This window comes from Hyla sarda, chromosome 1 (genome assembly GCF_029499605.1).
Source record: "Hyla sarda isolate aHylSar1 chromosome 1, aHylSar1.hap1, whole genome shotgun sequence".
In the NCBI taxonomy this organism is placed as follows: domain Eukaryota; kingdom Metazoa; phylum Chordata; class Amphibia; order Anura; family Hylidae; genus Hyla; species Hyla sarda.
This window is the reverse complement of record NC_079189.1, coordinates 181,777,385-181,791,839: the sequence shown is the minus strand read 5'-3', so window position 1 is coordinate 181,791,839 and position 14,455 is coordinate 181,777,385.

Sequence of the window (14,455 nt, the reverse complement as noted above, 5' to 3'; positions counted from 1 at the left end):
AGCCACTTCCAAGCTGTGTCATTCAGCCACTGTATGGTCTCCTCATGCTTCAGCCACCTCCAGGCTGTGCCATTCAGACACTATATGGTCTCCTCATGCTTCAGCTACCTCCAGGCTGTGCCATTCAGACACTATATGGTCTCTTCATGCTTCAGCCAGGCTGTGCCATTCAGACACTATTTGGTCTCCTCATGTTTCAGCCAAATCCACACTGTGCCATTCAGACACTATATGGTCTCCCCATGTTGCCACAAACTCCAGGTAGTCATTCAGCCACTATATGGTCTCCTCATACTGATGCCAACTCCAGGCTGCCTCATTCAGCCACTATATGGTCTCTTCTCATGCTTCAGCAAACTCCTGGCTGTGCCATTCATCCACTATATGGTCTCCTCATACTGATGCCACCTCCAGGCTCAGTCATTGTGCTGCCATGTGACCCCTTGTTAGATTTGGTCCTTTGTACACACACGCCGGGGCCCAGGACACTAAAACTTGGGAGTTAAAATTTCAAAATCCTCAATTTCAATATCTTAAATTTCTATTTAAAAATCTTAAATTTCAATGGTCTCCTCATGCTTTTGCAACTCCAGGCTGTGTCATTCAGCCACTATATGGTCTCCTCATACTGATGCCACCTCCAGGCTCAGTCATTGTGCTGCCATGTGACGTGACTCCTTGTTAGATTTGGTGCTTTGTACCCACACGCCGGGGCCCTGGACACTAAAACTTGGGAGTTAAAATTTCAATTTCAAAATCCTCAATTTTAATATAAAAATCTTAAATTTCTATTTAAAAATCTTACATTTCAATGGTCTCCTCATGCTTCTGCCAACTCCAGGCTGTGTCATTCAGCCACTATATGGTCTCCTCATGCTTCAGCCACCTCCAGGTTGCGTCATTCAGCCAATATATAGTTTACTGATGCTGCTGGGCCTGGGCCTAAAAAAATTTATGGTAGCAGTAGCTACCATAAATCTTTAGTTTAAATTTCAAAATTCATCTTTTAATCTTAGGGATTGTGAAGCCCTAGTGTCTACTCATGCTGCTGCCAGCCCCAGGCTGTGTCATTCAGCAACTATATGGTCTCCTCATGCTGCCAACACCTCCATGCTGTGTCATTCAGCCACTGTATGGTCTCCTCATGCTGCCAACACCTCCACGCTGTGTCATTCAGCCGATATATGGTCTCCTCATGCTTCAGCCACATCCAAGCTTTGTCATTCAGCCACTATATGGTCTCCTCATACTGCCAATACCTCCACGCTGTGTCATTTAGCCACTATATGGTCTCCTCATGCTTCAGCCACATCCAAGCTGTGTCTTTCAGCCACTATATGGTCTCCTCATGCTACCAACACCTCCACGCTATGACATTTAGCCTCTGTATGGTCTCCTCATGCTGCCAACACCTCAATGCTGTGTCATTCAGCCACTATATGGTCTCCTCATACTGCAAACACCTGCACGCTGTGTTATTCAGCCACTATATGGTCTCTTCATGCTGCCAACACCTCCATGCTGTGTCCTTCAGCTACTATATGGTCTCCTCATGCTTCAGCCAACACCTCCACGCTGTGTCATTCAGACACTATATGGTCTCCTCATACTGATGCCACCTCCAGGCTCTGTCATTGTGCCGCTCTACGGCAGTGATTTTAAGGGTGCTTTCCCACTTGGCGTATACACAGCGTATTTCACGCTGTGCAAAATTTACAGCAGCAGCGGGAAATATGCTGCGTATTCCTTGCTCACTATACACACAGGGCTTTCCGGCGGCAGCCCTATGTGTGCAGTGAGTTTTGGAGGCGGAGCTGCATGTCATGGTCACGCCAACACATGGCCCCGCCTCCAAAACTCACTTACTGACAGATGGAATTATCTTCACAGCTAGGCTTGATTCCCAAAGAGGTGGCCTCTTTAACTCAGTAAAGCCTCCGTTAAACAATAACTGGTTGTGGACTCTCCTTTTCTTAACTAGCCATTGGAATAGCGGAGCTACCATTCGTGTGGTTCCGGTACGGTACAGAAAATCATGTGCATCAAATCCTGCACATCAAATCTACGCAGGATCCTGTACCTGTGAATGTACCCTTAATGTAGCAGCATAACATCTCATCTTTACATTGGCACACCATTGGTTGTTACAATATACTGTTATGAGAATATTTTGAACTGATTGAGAAGTTTCTACAGTTTCTTACTTTCAAGCTGTCCTAAAAGAAAGCAAGCTCTATATTTAACGAAAATGTCACTCAATTCCTTTCAGACTGCAATTATAGTGAAACCTTCAATTACTGTTTTGTGCAATGATACAGATAGGGTATGACATGATCTTATTTTGAGAAGACTTTTTAGTAACCCATTGCTAGTTCATTTATGTATACTTTCTCTATATCAATATATTTATATTGAACAGGGAATAAAGAGGAAATCCCTTGTTAACCCCTTAGTGCTTGGCAATCACTAAGTCTTTATTTGTATAATCATAGCTGGGCACCTGCTCTAAATTCTGTGATCTGAGAAACCTCTACTCTCAGCTGTCTAAAGCGTACTTGTCTTTATAGGTAACTTTTCAGGATAAGCTGCCCTGTGTGTGTACATGAAAAGCAGCACTATTTCTGGTCATTATGTAAATTGTATAATAATATTTTATGAGCAGATCTGTGCTCTGCAGACTTCAACTAAAATTTTCAGCTCTCGCAGAGATTTTGGGTTGGGTCTATGTCTATCATTTCTCCCATACACTGTACACACAGAAGAGAAGGAGATCCCGAACTTGCTTCCGGGTCTCTATACACAGCTTAAATAGCAACACAAGCAATAAAGATATGATAAAGCTATAGTGAGCAGTCTAAACTGTGAGTACAGCCATGGCTTAAAGGGGTAATCAGGTGGAAAACACATTTTTTTAAATTAACTGGTGCCAGAAAGTTAAATACATTTGTAAATTACCGTACTTATAATTAAAAATCTTAATCCTTCCAGTACTTATAAGCTTCTGTATGCACCACTGGAAGTTCTTTTCTTTTTGAATTTTTCTTCGATCTGACCACAGTGCTCTCTGCTGACACCTCTGTCCATGTCAGGAGCTGCCCAGAGTACAAGCAAATCCCCATAGCAAACCTCTCATGCTTTGGACAGTTCCTGATACTGCAGAGGTGTCAGCAGAGAATACTGTGGTCAGACAGAAAAGAAATCCAAAAAGAAAAGATCTTCCTGTGGAGCATACAGCAGCTGATAAGTACTGGAAGGGTTAAGATTTTTAAATAGAAGTAATTTAGAAATCTTTCTGGCACCAGTTGATAAAAAAAAAAAAAAATTCTCCAACGGAGTACCCCTTTAAGATTTCTTACTTACAGTTATCTCCCTGTAGCTTATGTGTCCCTCCAGGCACTCTTCCTTCCATTCTCCCTCCTCCCACATTCTTAGCCTTGTATGGGTAGCTGTAATTTGATCTCAGAGTCAGCTGATTAACCGTCTTGAGCCCACATAAAGACAAAAGGGGTAAGCTGATTGACAATAACAGCGCCCATCCTAAAAACACATCAATTAAATCCAAATACATTTAATTATGCTCAGCAGAAATGTAAGGACAATATCTGAATGTATTTGTTATTAAACAGTTTTCACTTTCATCATTTTAGTGTTCTGCATCATTCATAATTTTGTTCTCATTCATATTGTCTATAAAACTATTAAAATTAACGGAAAATCAATTTGTTACAAAATAAAATGCTTGCTGAACTGAAGCTTTGTCTATTGCATTTTGAGTTGTTGGTCAGTGCTTGAGTAGTTCTAGTCTCCTGTTTTTTTCTGTTTTAGTTCTTCAGTTCCTGGGTCACAGCGTTGGAGATGGTATATTCACAAGGAATGGAAGTTAAAGGTGGACTTGCCCATCATATGTGAATGTCGGCTGGCATTACGCTTTGCCCTATATTTAATTGAGGTTTACTGAATGTAAACTGTATGTTATTTAATTCTTATTGAATTTTGTTTTTATGATTAAAAGATCTGCCTGACCCCCACACCCAGCAAACTGTTAATGGAGTCTTCCTTATTGGTTGGGGGTGCATAGGGGGTAAGAGGTTACCTGCATTCTTGTAGGCTTAGCTCCTTCAGATGCTAATATAACATTTCATTTATTGCTAGTTCAAACTGGGCTTGTTCTGACTGGAGCTTTTTTTTCTGGAGGTTAAACATTATATAGAAGCAATTCCCTTCTTAACCCCTTCCCGCAAATGGACCTATATTTACGTCTACTGTGGGCTCCCGCTGTATGACACGTGCTCAGCAGGTGAGCATGCATCATAGCCAGCGGGTCCCGGTTGCTATGAGCAACCAGAACCTACGGCTAATGCCGGACATCGCCAATCGGGCTGATGTCCAGCATTAACCCTTTAGACACCGCAATCAAAGTTGATGGAGGTGTCTAAAATGGGAGAAAACAGTTGCCGGTTAGCTCAGTGGGCTGTTCGGGACCGGCTCGGGGAAATTGTGGCATCCCGAACAGCTGAGAGGACAGCGGGAGGCTTCTTACCTTGCTCCTCGCTGTCCGATCGGTGTCCTTGCAGGCTGGAGCAGCAGAGCACCGAAAACACTGATAACTGCTCACCTATGGAGAAGCATTGATCAGTGTATGCATTCTAAAGATTGCATGATATAGTCCCCTATGGTGACTAGAAAAAGTGTAAAAGAAAAGTAAATAAATATGCATTAGCCCCTTCCCTGATAAAAGTTTAAATCGCTCCCCTTTTCCCATTTTTCAAAGAATTTTTTTTTTATTAAATAAATAAAACCTAAACATGTGTGGTATTGCCACAAGCGTAAATTTCTGAACTATTAAAATATAATGTTAATTAAACCACGGTCAAAGGCGCAAGTGTATAAAAAATTCTCAAATCCAGAAATGCATATTTTTGGTCACTTCATATACTAGAAAAAATGAATAAAACACGATCAAAAGGTGCCATCAAAATAAAAATGGTCCCGATAAAAACTTCAGATCATGCCGCAAAAAATGAGCCCTCATATCCCTGTGTACCGAAAAATTTAAAAGTTATAGGGGTAAAAAGTGGACAATTTTAAGTATACAAATTTTGGTGCATGTAGTTCTAATTTTTTTTAAGTAGTAAAATAAAATAAAACCTATATAAACAAGGTATCCTTGTAACCATATGGACCTTCAGAATAAAGATAAGGTGTCATTTGTACTGAAAAGTGCACTGCATAGAATTGGAAGCCCCAAAAAAGTTACAAAATGGCGTTTCGTTTTTTTCTATTTCCCCCCACAAATATTTTTTTTTTTTGGTTTCCCCATAAATTTTGTGTTAAAATGATTAATGGTATTACAAAGTAAAATTGGTGGAGCAACAAAAAAAAAACCCTCATATGGGCCTGTAGGTAGAAAATGTAAAGTGTTATGATTTTAAGAAGGTGAGGAGGAAAAAACAAAAGTGCAAAAATGAAATGGCCCGAGAGGGAAGGGGTTGAAGCATATGTATTATATCTTGTATGTAATGAGTGCTATTGGTGAAGTTTTTTTTTTTTATTCTGGTGTACATCTTCAGACTCTTGTGGATGAATGTGGGGCAATGGCACAGACAAAAGATAATGGGGTTTATTTACTAAGAGTGGAGTGTAGTTTTCTTTGTGGATTTTGATTTCCGACAGGAATTTTCCCAAGGTATCTGCTAAGGTTTCCTTAAATTTTGCACTTTTCCCAACGCTTTGCTTTTTTTTTTACAACTGTTCCGATCTGTCGTCAGGTTTTCTTCAACTCAAATCCACCACATTTTCTGTTGAAACCTTAGTAAATATGTTGGGATTTTTCAAAAATGTCAGGGACACGCCCTTTTGTTGGACCATGCCCACTTTCTCAGGTGGCCATGCCCTCTTTTGGGTTTTTATGTAAAATGGAGGGTTTGGGGGGTTTTGGTCGCAAATTGTGTGGCATGGAACGTGCGCCACAATTTGGGTGCAAAACCCGACAAAAAAGAGTCGGGATCACATTAGTAAATAAACCGCAATGTGTAACTAATGTTTTATTACCAGTTCCCGGGGCAGAAGGTAAGCAAGTCATACGCTAAATGGTTTCTACTACATCTTTAGTGATTGACCTATGTTGGGCTTTTTAAGAGGACCTGTGGTCAGTCCAAAACTATTGAGGATTTTAAATCACTTTGTAGCCTCTAGTATACTGATTCCATTTATTTTACTTTCTTGCTAAACCCTTGGTTCACAAGATATTGGAATTTACTATTTGGTTGACAATCTGTATTTTTCACTGAACTGCCAGATGGGCATGAACTTTATTGCAAAATAGGGCATGTATGCTAGGATCAAGAGGTGTGAATATGATAGGGTGTGAATACTAGGCTAAGTGGCATTTAATTGAAAGCTTCCTTATCACTCTACCCGAATATGATTCACACTCAATTTTGCAATGAAGTTTCTGCCCATAGGACAATTCAGTAAAAAGTACCTATTATGTAAATCTTTTTTTTTTATGTTTTAGAACCAAATAAAACTTTTAATATATTGTTCCTTTTTTTAATTATCAGACACTTTTCCATTCACTTGCTTTTAAAATGATCAACATAAATATGTTCAAAATGTAATAGAAAAAATGGCCACTAGGCGTCTCTGTTCTGTTCCCTGCTGCAATTAATACAGTGAGTTTGGTCTCCTCCCGGCCTGGCAGGAGACCAAACTCAGGAAGTGTTTCTCTGCACTGAGCTTGATTGACAGCTGCACAGAGCCTCACTGAAAGCTGCACATAGCCTCATTAAAAGCTGCAAAGAGCCTCACTGAAACATACATAGAGCCTAACTGACAGCTGCTATTCATCACAGCACTGCAACGACGTGGGGGCAGAAGTTGTCCCCCCAGTAGGCTTCAGTGATGCCTGCTGGGAAACGCCCACTTTCTCCTGCTTTGAGCAAGAATAAAGGTAAGATAAAGAGCTTTTTAAAGCTCTGAAATTTTTTTTAAGTGTGGTAGGGGTGTAAGGAGTAGTTAGGGAACATAGCCTGAGGTAGTTTAGAAAAGTTTATTTGGAGACAGGTACTTAGAGACATAACTCTTTTATTTTTCCATTCACATGATGGCTTTCTTTTTGCACAGCCAATAGTACTTTGCAATGACAAATATCATTTTACCATAGAATGTACAGTGAAAACAACCCCCCCCCCCCCCAAAAAAAAAGTAATTTTGCAAATTTTTAGTTTCGTTTTCACGCAGTGCACTTTAAAATAAAACTGACACCAAATCTTTCTTCTATGGAATATGATTAAAAGGATACTCATTTTTACATAGCTTTTCAATTATTGTAATACTTAAAAAAAAACATAAGTATACTTAACTCCTTAAGGACCCGGGGTTTTTCCATTTTTGCATTTTCGTTTTTTCCTCCTTACCTTTAAAACATCATAACTCTTTCAATTTTGCACCTAAATATCCATATGATGGCTTATTTTTTGCGCCACTAATTCTTCTTTGCTATGACATCAGTCATTTTACCCAAAAATGTACGGCCAAACGGGGAAAAAAAATCATTGTGAGACAAAGTACAAAAAATAAACACAATTTTGTAAATTTTGGGGGCTCCCGTTTATACACAGAACATTTTTCAGTAAAAATTACACCTTCTCTTTATTTTGCAGGTCCATCTGATTAAAATGATACCTTACTTATGTAGGTTTAATTTTGTCGTACTTCTGGAAAAAATCATAAGTACATGCCGGAAAATTTATACGTTTAAAATTGTCATCTTCTGACCCCTATAACTTTTTTTTTTTCCGGCGTATGGGGAGGTATGAGGGCGCATTTTTTGCGTTCTGATCTGAAATTTTTAGCGGTGCCATTTTTACATTGATAGGACTTATTGATCGCTTTTTATTCATTTTTTCATTATATAAAAAGTGACAAAAAATGCACAATTTTTTTGCGCGTACACCATTGACCGTGCGGTTTAATTAATTATATATTTTTAGAATTCAGACATTTCCGCATGCGGCGATACCACATATGTTTATTTTTATTTACAGTTTTTTTTAAATGGGAAAAGGGTGATGATTCAAACTTTTATTAGAGAAGGTGTTAGATGATCTTTATTCATTTTTTTTTTTTTACTTTTTTTTTTTTTTTGCAGTGTTATAGCTCCCATGGGGGACTATAACACTGCACACACTGATCTTTTACATTGATCAATGGTTTCTCATAGGAAGGCTTGTGGCAAGGACTGGTAGGGAGACTCCTAGTGGTTATTTTTTCAAAGGGGAAATTAAATAGAAAGAAGCATATTTTTTTAATAATGCTATTCGAAAGTTATTCTGCATACATTAATCTATAATATATCAAATGTTTTTTTTGATGAAGTGGGTGACAGTGACAGCAGCTCTTCTCCCTGATCAGAATGATTGGTTTCAGACTATTGTAGGCTCTTCCTGTCCTCCAGAATGCCTGCTATCAGCATGGTAAAGATGGTGCTGTTTTATGTATCATGGGTTGAGAATATCTGTCACCTCAGCTCAGCATGGGATTTAGCAATGTCTTCAGGTTGCTGTATCTCACTTTAGCCCTTTTTGGGCTACTACTGGCTTATAGAGTACTAGTTCCAATTGTCAGTGGGCCTAATATTTATGTTTTCATTAAATAAAGCAGTCAGCGGAGCAGAAGGTTAAATAATTTACAGGGAAGATTAGTCTCTGCCTTTTGGTATTTATGTCGCTGTCACGAGTGACCTTCTTTAAATCTGATTCCTTCCTATGTGGATAATTGTAGCCTTAATACAGATTGTTTTATTAATGATGTCCTTAAACTTTGGAATTGCTTGGAATTAAGGTGAGCCCTGAATTTCAATGACAAGTTTGCCTTCTCCTTTATTAGCTTGGCACAAGAATGAATTGAAATAAATAACAATGAAAGTAATATAGTAGCGCTTCAGCAAACATGTATCTTTTATATGGACAGCATAATACTAGGATCAAACTGCTCGAATTTCACTGACGATTAATAATCTACAATAAGGGGGAACAACATGGGTGCTGATGGAGAATTAACAATGAGAGAGAATGATGGAGCTTTTACTCATCCTTAAGATCTTTTAAGCTTTTATACCTTTCCTTTATTCTAAACTCATTTTTACCATATTTGCTCTAAGTTTTTTGAAGGGTGACTGCTGAAGAGAGACAAACGTTTCCCAGATAAGTGTCCGCATGTAGCCAACTGTATCTTCTCACAGAGCCGCCACCACAAGCCTCAGTCTACAGGTGTTACAAGAGAGCTATGCTGCCCCCCGCTGGCAGCAGTCAGTAATGCTAGCTTCACAATTATTCCCATCATGATCCACACATATCCATCAAGATTTTATTATATCACCATTTCTTTGTAAAGAAGGACATTTGGTAAACAGTAGAAAACAATGACAACATTACTTTGGGCTGAAAATATATGAACACAGTATGTAAATGGTGAAAAATATGGTGAAATGCTGTTCCATATAAAACCCCCTCAAAAGACAAGAGGGTCCTCCAAGGGGTGACGAGCCTTCTTTACTGTAAGAAGTGTGAATCTGTGGAGCAGTCTACTTCAGGAGCAAGTCACAGCAAGAACAGATGACGGCATCAAAACAGTGTATGACCATTACAGGGATGGTGGTCGAGGATCGCTATATTTTCCCAAGGTACCTGTTATATGTGTCTACCAGGTTTCAGGAATAAGGTATGTTCACACTACGGAATCTATGAGTGGAATTACACAAAGGAATTCTGTTCAGAGATTCTGTTTCTCGAACCAAAATAGGGGGGTAAAGGGTTTTCTGTTGACCCATTCACACTGTAGGAAATTCCGCAGCGGATAATTGATTCACCAAAATAATTAACATTTTCTTTTTTTTGGCGGCAAACTGCAAGCACAGTTTGCCCTGCCACTGTAAAAAATAAAAAAATAAATAGCATTTATTTTGTAATGTAAATGTGCAGCCATAGTTCCCCATTGTCTATTCTGTATATTCTGTATACGGATCCTTGGTGCACCTGGGGGATCACCTCAACCAATCCTGTCTCCTCCTGTAGCCCTGCCTGACCAAACAGACCCTTAAGACATGGCGACTCAAAAACAAATTATTTAAGTATATATAACTGTGTATATATATATATATATATATATATATGTTAAAACTGTAGCTGCAGTCCCACCCTCAGTAGGATACCTTGTTCACAGAGGCTAGAGTTATGTTCGGACCCTACGTCTACAACTGAAAAGAAGAGGGGCTGCACTAAATGTGTTTGTATGTAGTCAACTGGGGCACTCCCTGGTTTGTGATGTCCTGGCTGGTGGCAATTCGGATGCCCTAGGTGGTCGGAGAGTTGCTCACTAGCCCCCTAGTTTTTATTGTTGTAGTTTTTATTGCTAACAGTGTGAGGTAGGGATGAGCAAATTGAATCTGACGAATTCAAATTTGTTATGAATTTCAGAAAAATTCTCTTTGCAACGAATGCGAATATCGCTGAGATTCAATCCATTAAACTCCATTTAGTGCGGTCCAGGCTCCAGGACATCTAAAATGGCGAATCCACCTGTGAGGACATGGGGCAAGGAATCCTGGGAAGGCGGGAACAAGGTTCGGTGAGATGACCCTGAATCACATGCAGCATGCAGCCTATCAGCAGCCAGCCACCCCTGTGATGTCACAGCCCTATATAATCGGTAGCCATCTTGCGGCGAGTTTCTTCAGCCTTTTATTGCAGAGAGATAGAGAGGGACAGACAGCGCTGTGTGTTGCACAGAAAAGCATTTTTCCAGCAGCAATTCACCTCCCAGTCACATCATCGTTCTGTTGCACAGAGAGATGGACAGAGAGCAGTGTGTGTTGCACAGAAAAACATTTTTACAGCAGCTATTCACCTCCCAGTCACTACAGCATTCTATTACAGAGAGGGACACACAGAACAGCAGCGATTCACCTCAAGCCCAAATCCTGCTTAGAAGCACTAATAGGGAAGGTAGTGAGATTGAGAGAGAGCAATTTTGGGTGTAGTACACAGCGACTGTGTGCTGCAGCACTGGTGTGTACTGCTGGTGTTGTGTACAAATACCGTTTTAAGTGTACTGGAGTGTATTGTCCTCCCCTCATAAGTGCATACCACATACACACATCTGAGTGGTGTACTATTTTGTTCCTATTAAAGTCTTAAGGGCCAAGATACTGTAAAAGGCCAGGCAAAAGTACACACGGGCTGGTGTTGTACACAAATACTGTTTTAAGAGTACTGGAGCGCATTGTTCTTCCCTCATAAGTGCATACCACATACGTACATCTAAGTGGTGTACTATTTTGTTCCTGTTAAAGTCTTAAGGGCCTAGTTACTGTGAAAGGCCAGCAAAAAGTACACACTTGCTGGTGTTGTAGACAAATACTGTTTTAACTGTCCTGGATGCATTGTCCTCCCCTCATAAGTGCATACCACATACGTACATCTAAGTGGTGTACTATTTTGTTCCTGTTAAAGGAGTACTCTGGTGCAGACTACTCCTGCTCCGTCCTGCCCGGGCTGCAAAAAAAATGAAAATAAACCATCACTCACCTTCCTGGGTTCCCGCGGAGCGCCACTACAGCTGATCGGTTTTTAGCCCCTAAAAAGTACTGGAAGGATTAAGATTTTAAATAGAACAAATTTACAAATCTGTTTCAATTTCTGGCACCAGTTGACTTAAAAAAAAAAAAAAGAGTACCCTTTTAAGGGCCTAAAGGAAAAACAAAAGGAAAAATAGCCATCACAACAACCTAATACACAGGTGCCCGCTGCTGTGGCAAATACAAAATGTACAAAAACAGAAAGTTGCAACAGCACTCTTGGTCAAAAAATGGAGGCTCTTAGCGCACTTTTTGATCAAAATGTGTCCCCCCATCCATCACGCGGAGGTGGCCTCATATCGGATGGGACCCTAACATGATAACTCACCTCTGCTGTGTATATAGCCTCTGACTGTGTGACATGTTGGATCAGCACAGTGACATGTTGACTAAACCCCCTCCAGTCTGAGAGGGGTGGGGTGCACGGTTAAAGAGGGTGCCACTTCCCCCAACTTACAAAGTAAAAACAAAAGGGAAAATAGCCAGCACAACAACCTAATACACAGGAGCCTCCATTTTTTGACCAAGAGTGCTGTTGCAACTTTCTTTTTTGTACATTTTGTATTTGCCACAACAGCGGGCACCTGTGTATTAGGTTGTTGTGCTGGCTATTTTTCCTTTTGTTTTTACTTTGTAAGTTGGGGGGCGTGGCACCCTCTTTAGCCATGCACCCCACCCCTCTCAGACTGGAGGTGGTTTAGTCAATGGCTGATCCAACATGTCACACAGTCAGAGGCTATATGCACATCAGAGGTGAATTATCATGTTAGGGTCCCATCCGATATGAGGCCACCTCCGCGTGGTGGATGGGGGGACACATTTTGATCAAAAAGAGCCTCCATTTTTTGACCGAGTGCCGTTGCAACTTTCTTTTTTGTGCTTTTAAGGGCCCAGATACTGTGAATTTCACAACAACTTTAGGTGAAACCCTAAAGGGGTACCCTAAACTAGGACCCTCCCTATAAGAATTAACTTTTATTTATTGCAGGTTAAAATATAAGTGAAAATTTTGTATAAACTCTGTGTGATTCACAATTTGTCAGGACCACACTGAAATTAAAACCCCAGCTCCAGTCTAACTCCTATGTGACCTGTATGACAACCATTCTGCTTATGGAGAAGGTGTGCTATTATAGTAAGGCCCCTCTAGGTTAGCACGATTAATGGTTGTATTGAGTTTCACTGAAAGCTGCTGATTAAAACTTGCAACTAGCAAGTTCCTTTGTTTTGCTGGAGCCTCAGCTTCATCAGAAAGGACTGGCTTAGCCACCAGTCCTTTCTGGTGAAGCTGGGGCTCAAGGGAGCTTAGTGTCATACCCATTTTCTGTCAATTCGAGTCAGTCATTTTAGCAGCAATCCATCGGCGAAGCCATGTCCAAGAGACAACAGTATGCGCCCACTCCTCCAACGCCGCAGAAGCTGAATGTGCTCCTCTCCAAGTTGCTGGTGCTGCAGTCCCTCCCTATTCAAGTGCTGGACTCTGCACCTTTCAGAGAACTGATGGCTTGTGCCGAGTCGAGGTGGAGAGTCCCAATCCGTCATTTCTTTGTGAAGAAAGCAGTACCAGCCATGCACAATTTTGTGGAACAGAAGGTGGGCCAGTCCTTGAGCCTGTCGGTGTGTACCAAAGTGCACAGCAGCGCCGACGTGTGGAGCTGTAACTATAGTCGAGGACAATACATGTCCTTTACAGCCCCTGGGTGAATGTGGTTGCTGAACAGCCAAAACAGCAACTTGGACAGGTCACATTGCTTCTGCCTCCATGCTCTCAGGCCGTTGTTCCTGTGACAGTGTGCGACTACGCCTCCTCATCCTCCACCATGTCCTCAGCCTCCACTGCATGTGGACATGTCTCAGTGCCCCTCCACCATACCATGTGTGCAGTGCACGGCGGTGTCACGCTGTTATTCACATGGTTTGCCTTGGCGAACAGAGTCACACAGGGGAGGAACTGCTAAAAGTAATTCATGAAGGAATTGAATCATGGCTTACTCCACACAATCTGGAAAGGAGAACCATGGTGACCTACAACAGGAAGAACATCTTGTCTGCATTGCGACAAGGAAGCCTGAGACATGCACCCTGCATGGCAGACGTGTTTAATCTGGTTGTCAAGCGGTTCCTGAAGTGTTCCCCCCATCTGCATGCACTTCAGTCACTCCTACACCGCAAAGCACACCCTCCTTGAGCTGCAGCGTCAGAACAGTATCCCCCAACATAGTCTGTTTTGCGACGTTTCCACACTTTGGAATTCCACCCTCCATATGTTGGACCGACTATACTAACAGAGAAAAGCCATCACCAATTTTTTGATGATCCAAGCGGATAGGGAGACTCCCTTGTGTAAGTTCAATGTCAACCAGTAGCAGCTCATACGTGACACCTGCCGTTTGCCTAGGCCCTTTGAGGAAGCCACATTATTTGTCAGTCGCCAGAATTACAGGATGAACAATGTCATTCCACTGCTTCATCTAACACGTGTTGGAAAAAATGGCTGGCCAGGGCACTGGAGATGTGGTGCCTACATCTCACGGCCACATGAGCCCTGTGGGGGCTGAACTGGAGGAGGAGAGGGAGGGGCACAGTGTAGAACAGTTTAGGTTTCACAAGATGGGCAGTTTTTCTAGGAGCAGGAGCAGTTAGAGGAGCTAGAGAGTTATGAGGAACGCGAGACAGAGGACCCAGACACACCGTGGCAGTATGCAGTGGAGATGGAGGCAGGGAATCCCTCCGAGTCACTTGCACAAATGGCACGATGCATGATCACTTGCTTGCATAATGACCGCCGAATTGTCAACATTCAGCAGCGGAATGACT